Below are 17,585 nucleotides of genomic sequence, written 5' to 3' on the forward strand. Positions count from 1 at the left end.
TCTGGGCTCAGAGCTGCATTCCAGGAAAACAGCTCGCTCCAGAGACTCCAACAGACGAGCCTTTCAGTAATCAGGAGAGAATGAGCCCCGCAAGTGTTCACACGTCTCCATCGTGTGCCCCATCCACGCACACTGAAGAGGCACCTGGCACCCGCGTGAGGCCACGGGAGCTGGAGCCGGCCTCCCCCGTCCCTGACCTGTGCACAGAGGAGGACCCCCGCGGGCGGCGCGGCTTCTGGGAACTAACCCTTCTAGGCCCATCTACACTGCGGCCACCTCTCCTTTAACACCTCAGCACCCTGTACGTGTACCAATAGTTCACCAGGTAAAGAATCCGCCTGCCAGTGCAGAAGAGACGCAGATTCGACCTCTGGCTTGGGAAGATCCCCTGAAGAAGGAAATGGCAACCGGTTCCAGTATTCTCGTCTGGAGACTCCCATGAACAGAGGAGCCCGGTGGGCTAGAGTCCATGGGGTATAAAAGAGTCGGACAGGACTTACGGACTAAACAACAGCATAATACAGAAAAGTGTGCAGATCAAATACATAACTTCACAATAGAGGTGTTGCTGCCTTCCCAGCTCTGCAGGAGCTGGTGTTCCTCCCAGCTTCTACCCCCACATGTAGCTTAATAGTTTAGTTTGAGGCAATCCTCTTGTTTTGAGGGGGGAAGATTGTTTAAAGTCTTTACTGAATTTGTTACAATATTGCTCCTGTTTTATGTTTTGGGGTTTTTGGCATGAATGCATGTGAAATCTTAGCTTCCCAACCAGGGATCGAACCCGCACCACCTGCATTGAAAGGTGAAGTCTTAACCACTGGACTGCCAGGGCAGTCCCTTAGGTAATCTTCTTTTAAAAACTTCATTGGTATTTTATTTTCATTTTCTTAAAGAGGAAAAACAACAACAACAACAACAACAACAACCTCAAACACTTTTGGTTACCGGGAGGAAGACACTAATGATTAAAAGGATTAAGAGGATCAGATTCATTACTGTCAATTGAATCCAATTTAATTCATTTCAGTCCTTATCAATATCTGTTTCTCAAGATGCTCAGTGGACATTCCTATAAACAGTCTTCTGGAGTGACATGTCTTTGGCTCCCATGTTCACATCTGCCTTACATGTTGTCAGTACCGTTTATCAACATGAGTAACAGTGCACAGAGCCCTGCATCCTCCTGTCTCTCTGTCTTTTGTCTGTTTCCATCAGTGCCAGGTCTTTGATTGCTTGGGTCCTACTGACTGGGCTTTCTCTCTCTCTTTCTCTTTCTCCTGCACAAACACAGAAGGGTTCCCTTGTAGAGGAGGGCAGGGGAGGGAAGGCGACTTTGATGGCCCTAGAAGCCATAACTGATGCTTCAGTAAGAGGCTCAGGTGTGATGAGTGATGAAATCCCCCATGTTCATTCACAGGGAGACAGCCCTGTGTCAGCAGCAGGACTCTCTCCCCCCCACCACCTTCCTGGGATCTGCCAAGCTCAAGTGCCCAGCTGGAGATACTGTGCCTGTTCCAACATCCACTTTCCTTTCTGTTTACTTCTTCAACTGCTACTGCTGCTGCTAAGTCACTTCAGTCGTGTCCGACTCTGTGCGACCCCAGAGATGGCAGCCCACCAGGCTCCCCCATCCCTGGGTTTCTCCAGGCAAGAACACTGGAGTGGGTTGCCATTTCCTTCTCCAAGGCATGAAAGTGAAAAGTGAAAGTGGAGTCACTCAGTCATGTCCGACTCTTCGCAACCCCATGGACTGTAGCCTACCAGGCTCCTCCATGCATGGGATTTTCCAGGCAAGAGTACTGGAGTGGGTTGCCATTGCCTTCTCCTGTTCAACTGCATTTGCTTATAAAATGAAGTGCTTCGAAAAGTCCTTTTCTTCCTATTTACTTAAATCCACCTTCCCCTTCTTCCCTCTACTGAAGCTGGTGTATTCCTCATTCCACTGTTTCTCAGATTGGGTCTAAAAGTCCCAAGGTGCTTGTTAAGGCAGGTTCCTGGGCTACATTCCTTGGAATTCTGATCCACTTTGTCCTGAGTGGAGCGCAGGGTCTTTGTTTTTCTGGGGGATGCTGATGCAAGCAGTGCTCAGGGTGCTTTCTGGGTCCCCATCCCCACCAAAACCCACTTGCCACCTTCAGCCTCTGCTCCACTGACATGCCTACGTGTGGCCTGTCCAGCATGGGGGCCTTAGGGTAGGTGCAACAGGGAGGCTCAGGGCTCCCAGAGAGAGCATTCTAAGATCAGCTGCTCCAAAAGACAAGAAGAGGAAGCAGCTGACACCTTAGGGGCTTGGCCTGGAAACTGACCTGCGTCAATGCCACCATGCTCTTGATGGGAGCAGTCACAGAGCCCACCACCTGGGGAAATTCTGCAGAGGGTCAAAGGTGCCATTTCTCAGTGGGAGGATGTCAAAGAATGTGTGGCTGTCTTTAATCCACTGCCCTCCCCACTTCTCAAGGCCAAGTTCAGATGCTGCCTCCTCCAGGAAGTCTCTCCTGCTTCCCCCTTGGGGCCAGGCGCATACTGCCCTCTGAGTTCCTCCAGGCCTATTTTCCCCCTCAAAGTTTCTTTCTTCTGCTTTATTTCTCTTTGACCTCTTCAAGTTGTTTGTTTTCTTTATTTCCTCATAAAACTGACACCCAGTAAATATTTGGTGAATGAATAAATGTTGCCATCGAGAGGTGAATCTGTAGTTACACAGGTCTTGTATAAATGAGATCATTTCATATGTTTCTGTCTATTTTAGGTTTACTATTTAAAAAGTACATGTTACATATAACAAAAGCTCATAGCAGCCCAGGGACAGTATAAGGAAAGCCCCCTGAGTAAGACCCTCCTTCAAGGCCAGTGTAGAAACTGCCAACACCCCAGAACTGGCAAGTGCAGGGTTAATCTGCATACGCAGTGGTGGGTCCTCAAAACTCCCTTCCTGTTTATTAAGCGAATTCCCACACTGGAATTTTAATAACTTTTGCCATTTCAAATAACTAACCGAAGCCAAAGGCAGGGAATGCAGGAAATGCAGGAAAGTTTCCTTTCAGCCTAAAAAAATACTGAAAGGACAGAGTCTTTATTATGCACAGTTCAGCTCCCGAGAAGGCTCATTGAGCAGGGTTCTGGAGGGGCCAAGGACCCCACAGACAGATGTGATCTTAGCAATGTGTCCCTCAGGAGGACAGGTCCTTAGTGATGGGTTCCCTCAGGAGGACATGGTCTTTAGTGATGGGACCCCTCAGGAGGACGTGGACCTTAGTGATAGGACCCCCTCAGGAGGACATGGTCCTTCATGATGGTGTTCCAAAGGTCACATGGTCCTTAGTGATGGGGCTCCTCAGGAGGATGTGGACCTTAATGATGGTGCCTCATAGACAGACGTGGTCTTTAGTGATGGGGCCACTCAGGCCACGTGGTTCTTAGTGAAGATGAACATAGGCGAATGTGGACCTTAGTGATGGGACCCTTTGGGCCACATGGTCTTTAGTGAAGGTGAACTGAGATCCCCAGCCTTGGTATAAAGACAGTCAATATCTTGAAGAAATGGGCTTCAGATCCCTAAGGGGCCTCTGGTGAAAAAGAGATGACGCTACCAAAACATATTTGCACATTAAATGGAGCCAGTTTCCAGTCTCTTCCTGCATTAAATTTGTAGCATTTTAACCAAAGCTGAGGAGACCCCAGATACCTGGAGCAGATCACTGAGGTGGAGTGTAGCCCAGCTGCCCACGATGGAGCAAGCCCCCTGCACTTTGCCTGAAGTCCTTTGTCCTGTGGAGAAGGGAGAATGCATGTTCTCAGTATAAAACCAGAGCAGTGGCTCGATGACCTGGATGCAAAGGATGATGTCATTGTGGGGGCATCATGATGGGGGGGAGCTGCTCCAGGCAGGAGGGGTCCCAGCCCTGGGCACCAAGATCACAGCCAGAGGCTTGCTCTCTACACCTGGTCCTGGGGTTACCTGGCCTCATAGTGGGTGTCCAGGGACTGGGCACAGATGGGGCAGGGGTCACAGGACCCACAGGGCCATCAACCAGTGTGACATTCCTTAAGGAATGACTCAAAATAGTCTTGTCACCTTCGACAGAGACACCCTGAATCCCAGAGCAGTGGGACAAGATCTTGCTGTGGCCTCGCTCCTGTGGTCAGGCGTCAGCAGTCACTGAGCACTGCTGGGGTCTTTTGGGAACCCAATTAGAGCATCATCACCACATGGTCCACAGAGTTCCCCCAGGCCGCTGGGGCTCTTCCAGTTTCCTTTTGTTCTTGCTGTTATCTCATTTCATTGTTTGTTGATGCTGTGAATTACTGAGCACAGAATTTTAAGTCAGCCGCGTGGGTGCCTTATATGTGTATGTGTGTTTCATCACTCAGTGTGCCCTACTCTTTGTGACCCCATGGAAGATAAGGTTTCCCAGGCAGCAATACTGGAGTGGGTTGCCGTTTCCTCTGCCAGGGGATGCTCCTGACCCAGGGGTGGAACGTGCGTCTTCTGTGTCTCCTGAACTGGCAGGTGGATTCTACACCACCGAGCCATCAGGGAAGCCCTAGGGCCTTACGGATAGATTGAAAATGTGATTCAAACCAGCTCCCTCCAGCCCCCTCGTGAGCATCCGGGATCATTCCTTCTGCTAAGGCAGCGTACTTTCAAGACGCTCTGCTCAAATACAAATATTCTTGATTAGGTGACAGCAGTATGATATCCTCCATTCACAGAGATGGACAAGCAGCCGTGGTACCATCACAGGCAGCCTCTGTCCCCTCCGAGGGTGTAGACACCTGTTAGGCATAAAGGGCCGCCCTTGGAAACCGAACCTACAACTAAACGGTGTTTTCCGATTCCCAAGTCCTTCTCAGGACCTGCAGGGCTTGCAGGAGTGACCTTTCCCCCTTTTACAGATCAGGAACCTGGGTCTCAGAGGCTGTGACTTGCCAGTCGGTCAGTGGGCTGACTCAGCCCGGGCTCTGACACTCCTCTGGTCTCTATGCATCCTCAGATGGCCCAGAGACAGGAGCCCGTGCTGGGTGCCCTGCGTGGGGATGTGTAGGGGCAGATTCAAGTCCTCAGGGCACTGTCAGTCTAGCGAGGGAAGCAGGACACACACTGAAGTGTCAGGAGCAGCGGACTGTAGGTAGATTTGCAGCTGTTTGAAAGCTATCTCCAAATCGGCATTTTAAGGTCCTCAAACCATGAAGGTTACTATTGTTAGGAACAAGAATGATAAAGCTTTATGTAAGTGATTGATGGTTTAGCAGCACCTTCACATGGAGTTCTTTATTTTAAACTCGTGATTTGGGGTGAGCATCAAGTCTTTCTGCCAAATCTTGTCCCTCCATCTTAAGATTCTACTCAAGAATCTTGTCACCTGAGAAATTTACGCAGGAAATTTCCTGTTACCTTTGGTCGGTATAAACCTGTTTATATCATCTTGGCATGCTAGTTTGAACTCATTTAGCTATTTCCTTTGGGAGATTTGGTCTTTGCTCTATTTTTTCTCCCCTGTGTGTGTGTGTGTGTTGCACGCCAGGAGGAGGCAGCTTAAAGTCATTTTTGTATTTCATTCGTCAGACCCTCCAAGCTGGGGATGTGTATCCTGAGTCATTGTTTACTGCCCAGCAGGAGCTGGTCCTTGCAGAGCTGCCTGCAGACGCAGGAAGGGGTGGGGTGGCCCCCGGGTGCTGGGGCGGCGGCTCAAGGACTGAGGGGAGGGGAAGGGGCTTGTCACAGGGATGGACCCCAGTTACCCTTATTCACTATTCATGTTTCTTCTTGAAGGGCCCTGCCCCACGTGGGAGCAACAACATTCACAAGGCATGGCCGTAAGATGAGCCCCTGCAAGACCATGGTGGGTGTGATCATGCTGTGACCTTCCCTCCATCCGGAAGCCCAGGCACCAGTCAGTGGACATAAAGTGTTTATTAGAGCCCCACTCCCTGTCATGCAACCTGAGTTATTCTTAAATATTTTCATTAAAGTACAGCTGACTTACAAAGTTGTGTTAATCTCTGGTGAAAAGCCAAGTGATTCCATCATGCACATACCTCTATCCATTCTTTCTCGTATTCTTTTCCATTCTGGTTTATTACAAGCTACTGAACATAGTTCCCCGTGCTATACGGTAGGAGCTTGTTGTTTATTTTGCACAGAGCTGTGTATCTGCCATAGCATCATGGGTGGACCTAGAGATGAGCAGGCCAAGTGAACTAAGTCAGAGAAAGACAAACACCTTTTGAGTTACTCACATATAACTTTCCCCTGCTTCCCCTTGAAGAAGGAATTCATAGGGCCTGGACTCCATCTTAGGCCTGTTCATGCTGATCATGCTGATCATGCTCAGCCACCTTTCCAATGGACTCTGAACTCTGTGTTTAGTGCCTATGAAAATAACAACAGAAGGATAAGACCCCTCCAGCCATGGGAATCTTGAAGATTGTATCCAGGTTACTCATCCCCTAAGAGAAAACATACACTAATCACCCCTTCCTCCAGACAGGCCATACATTTTTCTGTATCAGTTGGAGTGTAACCTCGGGTTTATTGATTATTGGCTAATTGTTTGAGTGTTTGAGCACATGAGCACACAGCGCGTGAATGATGGGGTTATTGGGATTGTATTTTCCTTGGTTTATGTAAGTCTCAAGGAATTTGGAGTGTTGGGTTCAGACGCGTACACATGGGGTATAAAAGATTTTCACAAATGCTGGTTGGGGTCCTTGGCTAAGAGGAGACGCTGCCTTGGGCCTGCTGGTGTAATAAACTGCATTCCACTATCTGCATTGTCCTTCTGAGTGAGTTTGTTTCCCGGAATGCGTGGCTACAACACCCTGACTGTCTAAGCCCGAAAACAGAGGCTAATCACATCCATGTTTTCTCCTGACTGCACTAGGGCGAAACTGAAGTCAAAGCAACAGCACACTGTTTAATGTGCAGTTCAAAGGGGTCTGAGGAACGTGTACAGCTGTGTGTCCAGCACACGTCACTCCAGAACAGACTAACCCGCTGCCCACTCCTGGGTTCACCAGGTAAGGCCTGAGAGCAGGTCACCTCGGAGGGGAGCACACGTGTTTGATTTGAGCGAGGTAGTTTTAACTCCCATGTCAGCCATGTGGAGTGCGTGCCTGCAGCCGTGGAGGGAGACAGGGGTGACACACAGGCCCCCACAGCTCAGCTGGGTCCATGACCTTCCTGGGCCTGTGTGATACCGCACCAGTCCAAGCCCTGGCTGAGTTAGGGCTTAAGACCCAAAGTGGCCCAATGCACAGAAATTTCCAGAGACAGGCTGCTCCTGACTCAACACAGAACCCTCCCACAGAGCATTCTCTGTCAGGGTTCACGTTGCTACACTTGGGCCAAAACCACTCTGCACTTCCTCTCTCACCCCCACAAGGCTGGCATCTCGGAGGATTCGGATGTTCTGACTCCAGGCAACTGACAGGGCTGAGGCTGCCAGCCAGGTAATGGAGCCTGTCTCATCAGTGACAGGCAAAAAGGCTTCTCACTGAATAGTGGGGCCTTCATGTAATTTTAACATTAAAGCATTTTGTGCCTCTCTGGGAAGGCGGACATCTTTCTAACAACTGTTTTCCTGCCCCTCACATACCCCCAGACCCCTGTTTCCAAGATTGGACTTATACCCTCAAAACTAACACAACATTGCAAATCAACTTTACTCCAATAAAATATTTTAAAAATTGGACTTGGCTATAATGATTGGTTCCACCTCTTCTAAGCTCCCAAGGACATGCAGCAGTGGTGATTATACCAAGCATATATATTAACTGGTTTTTATACAGATCAAATCATATTTTGCACAGCATGAAAGAGGGCCAGAAATATTCCAATACTCTGCAAGAAAATAAAATTCTAGGGGTGAAATGTTTCCTTACAGCTCCAAGCAGCTCAAAGAATGTATAGGTAAAACTGTACATAGTTTTGAGGTCATAGTTTGAAGCTCTTTCAGGGTAGGGGATGGGCTTCCCTGGTGGCTAAGTCAGTAAAGAATTTGCCTGCAATGCAGGAGACCCTGGTTTGATCCCTTTGTCAGAAAGATCCCCTGGAGGAGGAAACGGCAACCCACTCCAGTATTCTTGCCTGGAGAATCCCATGGACAGAGGAGGCTGTCGGAGTCTCAAAAGAGTCACACACATGATTTTGCAACTAAATCATCAAGGTGGGGAGGATATGTCTGCCTCTGGTATGGAGGGTGACTTAAATAACTTTGGTGAAATTTCAGAGAAAAACACACTGGCCCCAAATTGCTCTGTTTAAAAGAACCTGCTTCAATACCATGAAATCTAATACCTAAACCAACTAGATATTTAGTTGATGCAAGATATTTTATCAAATATTTTGGTGAAAAGGACTTCAATTAAATACTACTGATAATGGAATTCAAGTGAAACTAATTATATTTACAAAGCTTAGATGCGCATTTTTTTCTGGGTCAGTTCTTTTTCCTTCAACAAAATTCCTAATGATGGCAAACATGCGAAGATACCCATAAAGAAGATTCAGTCATTCATACTCTGCTCTGCATGTCTCATTACTTCCAGCAAGGCAACCCCTCTCACTTCCTCAAGCCCATTAGATGCTCAAACACTCGGGAGATTACTTAAACATCAATGATTAAAGGTATGCAGGCTATGCTTTGCAGATAAGCCATCTTCCTGCCTGTAGAAGCAGGAGGATTTAAAGTTTGTTCATTGATAGAATCAACTCCAGATCAAACAAGAGTGACAAATTCTTCAGAATGTAAAACAGTCACTTCCAGGACTACTCTTTTTCTGTTGTTTAAATGTTACTCTTTTTTTTTTTTTTTTGGCCGAGGGATATAGGATCTTAATTCTCAGACCAGGACCTGCATCCCTTGCATTGGGAGTGTGGGGTCCTAACCGCTGCACCACCAGGGAAGTCCCCCAGGACTACTCTTAAGCTCTCAAATGTACTGTTAAAGGGACTGCTCTCATTCAAGGAAGTCATGTGTCTTTTGGTAAATGCCATGGAGCTGACTGTCCTCTGAATCCGTTTTCAGGATGAAAAAGGCAGAGATGAAGGAGGAGAAAGAGCCCGTCTGGTGAAGATTAGTCCCTTAGACAACTATTTGGCCCCTTCCAGTGTCGAAACGTTGACCAGACTCATTTCCTTGGGCTTCTTGTCCATTGACCCTATCTGTCCTGTGATGAAACAGCTGGAGGGCCACAGGCTCAGTCACTCTTGATTATCCCTCTTTAGGACCACTGGTTGTCCATGGTGCGATCAGAATTTGAAGGAAATGGCTGGAGAGTAGCTGAGCTTGCCAGGAGCTGGGAAGTCTGTGCAGAAAGGACCTGGCCAGACTTGTTAGGAGCTGTATTAGGAGGGCTGATCCCACCAGGCTGGGGAGCTGATTCTGGTATCCGGCGAGGGCGGAGGTCAAGAAACAAAGGTGTCATGGGAGGAGAGCTTGGATGTGTGGGTGGGGCTCCACATACTCCTCTCCTCTAGGACCAGCTCAGTGGAGAAAAACAAGAGTACTCATGGTGAAAATCAGTGAATAAATAAACTCAGCCAACCTTGAATCTCATCATCAAGGTAGTGGTTGGGAGCCAAGAGACAAAAACCCACAAAAACAACCAAAGCAGAGACTCAAGAGGAGAAAAGTGGGGACAGGATTGTAATGAATAAATAAACATGGGTGGCAGGGTCATCAAAGCTCCAGCTGGGGGTGAACCAAAGCAGTGCTACAAACACGGTGACCTTCACTGCTGCCAACAGAGCCCAAATGTGGTGGGTGCGGGTGGAGAAGGGGCTTCAGCTAGACTCCTGTTATTACCGGGACTTAATGTAGAAACTGTAGTGCACTTCCACCATGAAGATTCCACTACAAACACACACACACACCCAAAAAGGCCAGAACAACAACAAAAACCTTAACAAGAGACCTCTTTATGGGATGGAAATGAAACCTACAGACTGTGCTAGCAAGTGGACATGGCCTGTGAGAGATGCTCCTCCCATGAGTCTTAAAAAAAAAAAAAAGTATTTCTTTAAAAAAATTATTATATTATTCTTATTGTCATTTTATCTATTTATATTTTTTGACTGTGCCACACAGTATGTTGGATCTTAGTTCCCTGACCAAGGATTGAGCCTTGGAAGCGTGGAGTCCTAACCACTGAGCCACCAGGGAAGTGCCCCTCATAAGTCTTCTAAGGAATTTAAAGCAATTGTCATGTTCAGAGATGTCATTCTGCACATTTTCAAGTTCGGTTGTGCACATCACAACTTATCCACTGTTGTAAAAAGGGATAAATATATAGAAAATAAGTTTTAAGAATCACTGCGGCTTCACTGGTGGCTCAGACAGTAAAGAATCCACCTGCAATACGGGAGACCTGGATTTGATCCCTGGGTTGGGAAGGTCCCCTGGAGGAGGGCATGGCAAGTATTCTTGCCTGGAGAATCCTATGGACAGAGGAGCCTGATGGGCTACTATCCACGGGATTGCAGAGTTGGACAAGACTGAGTGAATAAGCACACAGAGGCTTTTGTGTCTTGAATCCCCTGATGAAGACGCAGAAGTCTAATCAGGAAGCCCTGAGCTGTTTCAGGTGAGATATGAGAGAAGTAGACGAGGGTAGTGTTGGGAGGGGCAGAGAGATGTACACAGACCTCAGAATACAGGGTGGAGAATGGACAAGAGTTGGTGATAGGTTGTGGAGGATGAGATGGAGGGAGGGGCAAGAGGGTGAAGTTGAAAGACCTGTGACTCACCCAACAGGAGTGCCTAGTGGGTAGCCAGATCTCCACTGCAGGTGTGGAGCTCAAGAGAGAGCAGGCTGGAGATGGTTCAGGGGCTGTCAGTACACAGGGGTCTCTGACTCCACATAACTGGAGAGATTCACCCAGGGAGGTGGCCTGAAGTGGGAAGGTGAGTGCCTAAGAGAAAACCTACAAAGAAACTGACATTTAAGGGCACTGTGGTACCGTAGAAGACTCTTGAGAGTTCCTTGGATGGCAAGATCAAACCAGTGAAAGGTCTGAAAGGAAATCAACCCTGAATATTCACTGGAAGGACTGATGCTGAAGCTGAAGGTCCAGTGCTTTAGCCAGCTGACACGAAGGGCTGACTCATTGGAAGACACCCTGATGCTGGGAAAGACTGAGGGCAGGAGGAAAAGAGGGATGATACAGGATGAGATGGTTGAATGGCATCACAAACTCAATGGGCATGAGTTTGAGCAAACTCCAGGAGATAGTGAAGGACAGGGGAGGCTGGCGTGCTAGGCCATGGGGTCAGAAAGAGTTGGACATGAGTTAGCTACTGAATAAGAACAACCAAAGAGAAACCTAGAAATGAGATGGAGGTGGAGAGGGTTTGGCTATTTTGAAAAATTTAGGTACTCCCGGAAAGGACCAGTTATTAAATTCTCATCCCTTTAATACAAAGTGAAATATCAACTGTTCTTTTTCCTGAGAGGAAAAGGCATGAACACAGCAATCACTAAAATGGAGAAAGACCCATGGAAGGGCTGGAGGGAGAAGTCCCAGTTGCCTGCTACTCATAATGGAACAGTGGCCAGCACTGCTCATCTGTGGTGTGGGGGCCCTGCCAATGCCTGCCCACTCACCCCAGGGCTGTGGAGAGAAAGGGGGATACAGGAAAATCCTACCTGCGAGCTCTGATCCTCTCAGTGCTATGTATATTGTGTGTGTGTGTGTGTGTGTCCCCCTAGACCTGCTGTAACAAATTACCGCAACTCACTGGCTTAATTTAACACACACTTGCTCTCTTACAGTTCTGGGGGACAGAAGTCTTCAGTTAGTCTCACTGGTTCAATATCAAAGTGTGGGCAGGAACGTGCTCCCCCCAGAGGCTGCGGAGAGAGCCCGGTTCCCAGCCTTTCACAGTGCCCTGAGCTTCGTGCCTTGGATTCCTTGGCTCTGGGCTCAATGTTCCATCTTCTAATCCATTAGCATAGCATCTCACTCTGCGGTCACATCTCTGTGTGATCTTGCCTCTGAGCCCCTCTTGGAAGGACCCTTGAAGTCACACCGGGCCCACCCCGGGGATCCAGGACAGCAGGCCTCCCCCCCATCTCAGGAGCCCTGAGTTAATCACATAGCACTGTCTCTCTTACCAAATAAGAAAACAGAGGATGCAGAGCTTAGCACATGGGCATCTTCAGGACCATTATTCAGGCAAACACACCACGTGTGCCCTCCGGGGTGCGGGCAGGGGACTGGCCACATCTCAGGTCAAATCCAGCCCGATATCCCCAGACCCCTCTGTGTCCCATGTTCCCGCCTGAATGTGAGACCAGCGGTGCTCCGAGGGTAATCCCAGGAACTGCAGTATCAGTGTGGGGGAATTTGTTAGGAATGTACCATTTTGACCCCACCCCAGGCCCCTAAGACAGAAGCTCTGAGGTGTTGGACAAGTCCTGCTGAAGGTTGGGATACAGGCTCTTGGTAGCTCAGGTCTGAGCAGGGTCCGGAAGGAGGAGGGAAGCCAGCTTTTCAGCAAAACCACTCAGAGCTTTAAGCAGGTAACATACTAAGATCATGACATCCGGTCCTATCATTTCATGGCAAATAGATGGGGAAAAGATGGAGACAATGATAGACTTTATTTTGGGGGCTCTAAAATCACTGCAGACAGTGACTGCAGTCATGAAATTAAAAGATGCTTGCTGCTTGGAAGGAAAGCTATGACAAACCTAGACAGTGTATTAAAAAGCAGACATATCACTTTGCCAACAAAGGTTTGTCTAGTCAAAGCTATGGTTTTTCCAGTAGTCATGTAGGAATGTAAGAGTTGGACCATAAAGGAGGCTGAGCGCTGAAGAATTCATGCTTTCAAATTGTGGTGTTGGAGAAGACTCTTGAGAGTCCCTTGGACTGCAAGGAGATCAAACCAGTCAATCCTAAAGGAAATCAGTCCTGAATATTTACTGGAAGGACTAATGCTGAAGCTAAAGCTCCAATACTTTGGCTGCCTGATGGGAAGAGCCTGGAAAAGACCCTGGTGCAGGGGAAAATTGAGGGCTGGAGGAGAAGGAGGTGGTAGAAGATGAGATGGTTGGATGGCATCACTGATTCAGTGGGCATGAGTTTGAGCAAACTCTGGGAAATAGTGAAGGACAGGGAAGCCTGGCGTGCTGCAGTTCATGGGGGTTCCTAACAGTTGGACACAACTGAACACCTGAACAGCAACTACAGAACAGAACCTGAGGGGGAGGCCCTGGTAGGGCGTTGAGTTCCCAAGTGATTCTGAAGTGCACCCACTGCTAGTGCTGGGACCCTGCCACGAAACTTAGCCTTGTAAGGAGGAATCAGGGCTTCTAAATCAGAGCTTCTCAAACTTGAGGAGGGTCAGAATCACTGGCGGGCTTGTTGAGACTCAGATTCTGGCCCCCCTCCCTCCCAGTGCTGGGCCAGCAGGTCTGGGCAGACCTGGCTATGTGCATTTCTGACCAGTTCCCAGGCAATGTCCACAGCGCTGGTCAGGACCCCACTTGGGGGATCTCTGCACCAGTGTGTGACTGTAATACCATCAGGGCACCCCAAATACACTCCCAGCCCTAGTTAAGACTACCGAGTCTAGAAGCATTAGAAGTAAATTCATGAGATAATTTCCTCTCCCCTTTTTTGGGCAATGCCACTCAAACTTAACTATCAAAATTGTGGTATCTGTGACTTAAAGAAGATGAAAGAAATGGGGTGGAAATGGAGTTTAAGGGGGAAGAGAAGGGAGAAGGACATTGAAAATAGGTGGAGGACTTCCCTGGTGGTTTAGTGGCTAAGACTGCACTTCCAATGCAGGCGGGCTGGGTTTGATCCCTGGTCAGGGAAATAGATTCCACATGCTGCAACTAAGACCCAGAGTCACCAAATAAATAAAGTAAATAAATATTTTTTTTAATGCATGGGATGGAGACTTCCCTAGTGGTCCAATGGCTAAGGTTCCATATTCCCAGTGCAGGGGGATTGGGTTTGATTCCTGGTCAGGGAACTAGATCCCACATGCCACAGTGAAAATTGAAGGTCCTGTGTGCCACAACTAAGACCTGGCACAGTCAAATAAATAAATAAAATATTTTAAAAACGCACAAACACAGGTGGGATGGAGGACTAAAACCCCAAATAATTCTAACTGGCTTCTCGAAGTGCCAACGCCTGACTGTGGTGTGTGAGTGTGTGTGTCTGTGTGTGTGTGACAGGCCAGAACACTGAAAACAGTGAATAACCCTCCAATGTTCAGGGACAGTTCTCTGAGCATAACGCATTCAATATTCCTCCCCCTCGTGGTGTGGTTTGAGTGTCTCTTCTCTTTCAATTTCTGAATGCTATTCCACTGTCTGCATGGACCACACTCTCTTTATCCATCTCCTACTAAAGAGCATCTTGCTTGTCCACCAGGTTTGGCAGTTATGAATAGTTACTATAAACGTGTATGCACAGGTTTTGAGTTAAGTTTTCAAATCAGCAGGATAGATACCTAGGCATGATTGTAGGATAATGTACTGAGTTTGTCTAGCTTTGTAGAAACTTGTCAGACTGTCTCCTAATGTGGCTGCACCATTTTGCCCCCAGCCCACCCACCACCTCCCAGCCATGATCAAGGATTCCTGCTGCTCCATATCCTCCCCAGAAGTTGCTATTGTCAGTGTTCTGGACCCTGAGGCTGGGAAAGATTGAGGGCAGGAGGAGAAGGCGGTGACAGAGGATGAGATTGTTGGATGCCATCACTGACTCAATGCACATGAGTTTGAGCAAACTCCAAGAGATGGTGAAGGACAGGGAAGCCTGGCGTGCTGCAGTTCATGGGGTCGCAAAGAGTTGGACAAAACTTAGCAACCGAAAAACAACAAAAGAAGTGTGTACTGATATTTCGTTCTTTTTTTTTTCAACCCACATTGGAGCATGGCCAATTTGGAACACTGAGCAGTTTTTCCCCGGCCCTGGATTTTGTGTTAATTTTTAAAATCTGTGTTTCGTCAAGGCCAGAGGGCTTAGTGGGAAGCAACAGCCCTCAGTTCCTCAGCTGAACCTGTGGAGTTTGTATATTGACAGAAGCATCGACTCATGTTAACGGGGATCTGGGGAGAGATCAGGGGAAAACAGAACACAACCATGTAAAGTAATTATCCTCCAATTAAAAATTAAAATGAAAAAGTTACCCCCTCCTCAAAGTATTGATGACTGCTGCTGCTGCTGCTGCTGCTAAGTCGCTTCAGTCGTGTCCGACTCTGTGCGACTCCATAGACGGCAGCCCACCAGGCTCCCACGTCCCTGGGATTCTCCAGGCAAGAACACATTCCAAAAAAACAGAAAAAGAAAAGAAAGTGACCACAGTGGAGTGGAACATAGGCAGCTCTGGTCAGGCAGAAGAATGGCTTTAAATACCCCATCAAAATATGTACAGTTAAACAAATAGCTAAAGTGGTAAAAATCTATCACCTTAGGAGGTGGTGGTTGAGAGTGGAGTTCCCAGTGTGTCCCCCACTGCTCACAACCGTGTGCACGCAGGGCCAGGAAAAGGGAGGCTAACCCCACAGGTGTGTGACCGGTCCTCACCGGGCATGCTACTGTCTGCACTGGGTCTGACTCTCACGCCTGATGACTTCCCCAGGAGCCCCACACTGCAGGCGTGAGCGCTTCTATTTCAGCCCAAATCTTCCTGTTTTTCCAGCATCTCTGCCTCCTTGGCTCCCTGATCCTGCCTCACATTTAGCACAGATCTGTTTATGCAACTCTGCTTGTCTCAGAGGCGACTTCACAGCCAGAAAATGCTGGAACATCAGACTCCCGCCTGGAGCCGGCGCCTTCTCCTTCCATCTTCCCTCCCCTCCCCTCCCTCCTCCCCTCACTCTGATCCTTGATGGACTCTTTGAAAGTCCTGGAATCACACCCCACAGCTGACGCCAAGATTGCTGATCCCGGGGGAGATGTCGCTGGCCCCTCTGCTGATCTAGAAAATCTCCCTGTTCTCTGGTCTATGCCCTGTATCTAATTTTAAAAGACAGCAATACTTTTCCGTTCCTAAATGATCAATTCCAGTTTTTCGAGTCCATCGACAATGATTTGGCTGATTCTCAAAATACTATGTTGTATTGTAATCGAGCTGGACACTGTGGGACCTTCCCAGAACAGAGCCCCCCCTCTATGTCCATGCCTGAGTTTTGTCTGTAGAAAAATTTTAGACAAAGAATACATTTAATCAGAGAAGTGAGAAAATGCAGAAAGGAAAACAAGCAAGACAAAATCATAATATAATAGTTTAGCCATTAAACGAAGTCAAGGACCTTTAGTATGTTATCAGGGACTACAGATAACATCCTGAGCCATGTCCTTTGAGCTGTTTTTCAGATACTGAAACCCTCACCAGGTGGGAGAAGTTGACTCTATTCTGCCTACCAGCATGGAGACCCCAGACCAGTTGGAACCAGAAGAGTCACGATGCTGATTCCTGATGACCTCACCACCAGTCTCACTCCCTCACCTCGGCTTTAAAAACCTTTCATTTTAGCACGAGCTCCCTGGATGCCTTTCTTGGCGCCTGCAATAAACACCACGCTTTACTTCACCACAGTCAGTGTAAGTAGACTGGCTTTACTGCAGCTCTGAGGGGTGGAATTTATTTGAACTGAAGGTATCAGTGGTCAGCCATGATTTAGAAATACGTGTTACATCTCTCTCTCCACAGAAAGAATGGGAAGTAATGATGACCCAGGAGCAAAGTTAGTGCCCAGATTTTAATCTAAGAATGAAAGCGTTGGTTGCTCCGTCATGTCCGACTCTTTGCAACCCTATGGACTGTGGCCTACCAGGCTCCTCTGTCCATGGAAATCTCCTGGCAACCACTGGAGCGGGTTGCCATTTTCTTCTCCAGGGGATCTTCCCGACCCAGAGATCAAACCCAGGTCTACATGCGCTGCAGGCAGATTCCTTACCATCCGAGCCACTAGTCCAAGAATCCCTCTCCATTAAAACCTTGATTCCTTGACAAAGTGGCTGGTTTGGGCCTGGAGCAGGGGAAACGTGAGATGAGCCTGGAAGCCTCTCAGACCACCAATGACTTGCAGGAGTTTCTCAGTTATCATGTGAGCCCTTCCAGGAACTGACACCAAAGCTGGCCATCCTATCCATCTCACTCCGTGTTCTCTGTCATGAACCCTCATTCTGCAGAGTCTGTATATTGGTGTCTCTTTAATTTTGAAATTTTGTCCCAGTTGTCAAAACAAAGCCTTCCTCACCTCGTCTTCTTCTTTACGATAAATAAGTCTTTTGTTTGTTTCTGGCCATACTATGAGGCTTTTGGGGTCTCAGTTCCCTGACCAGGGATCCAACCTGGGCCCCCAGCAGTGAGAGTGCCCTAAGTCCTAACCACTGGACCACCAGGGAATTCTCCAATAAATAAGGCTTTTAAAAAGCCAGTCACAGTCTGCCAGAGGATCTGGGCTTAGGCTCAGAGCTTCTTTTATGTTGGCGAAGCCTGCAAAGCTTCCCTGTTAAAACCCTCTGTGGATGTCCAGACCAGAGCTGACTTGGGGCAATGTGTCTTTCTCCAGCCTATCCTTCCTGCCCCAAGAGGTCCCTCCCTCCTTCT

The 17,585-nt window shown here is 48.1% G+C and overlaps 1 non-coding gene across 1 annotated transcript; it reads right to left on the reverse strand.

Annotated features, from left to right (window-relative positions):
- Positions 1 to 17,305: 17,305 nt before the first annotated feature.
- Positions 17,306 to 17,380, reverse strand: TRNAE-CUC (transfer RNA glutamic acid (anticodon CUC)). The gene has a single exon. It is a non-coding gene; the product is annotated as a tRNA-Glu (tRNA).
- Between the last annotated feature and the right edge of the window lie 205 nt (positions 17,381 to 17,585).

This window comes from Budorcas taxicolor, chromosome 11 (genome assembly GCF_023091745.1).
Source record: "Budorcas taxicolor isolate Tak-1 chromosome 11, Takin1.1, whole genome shotgun sequence".
Taxonomy (NCBI): Eukaryota; Metazoa; Chordata; class Mammalia; order Artiodactyla; family Bovidae; genus Budorcas; species Budorcas taxicolor.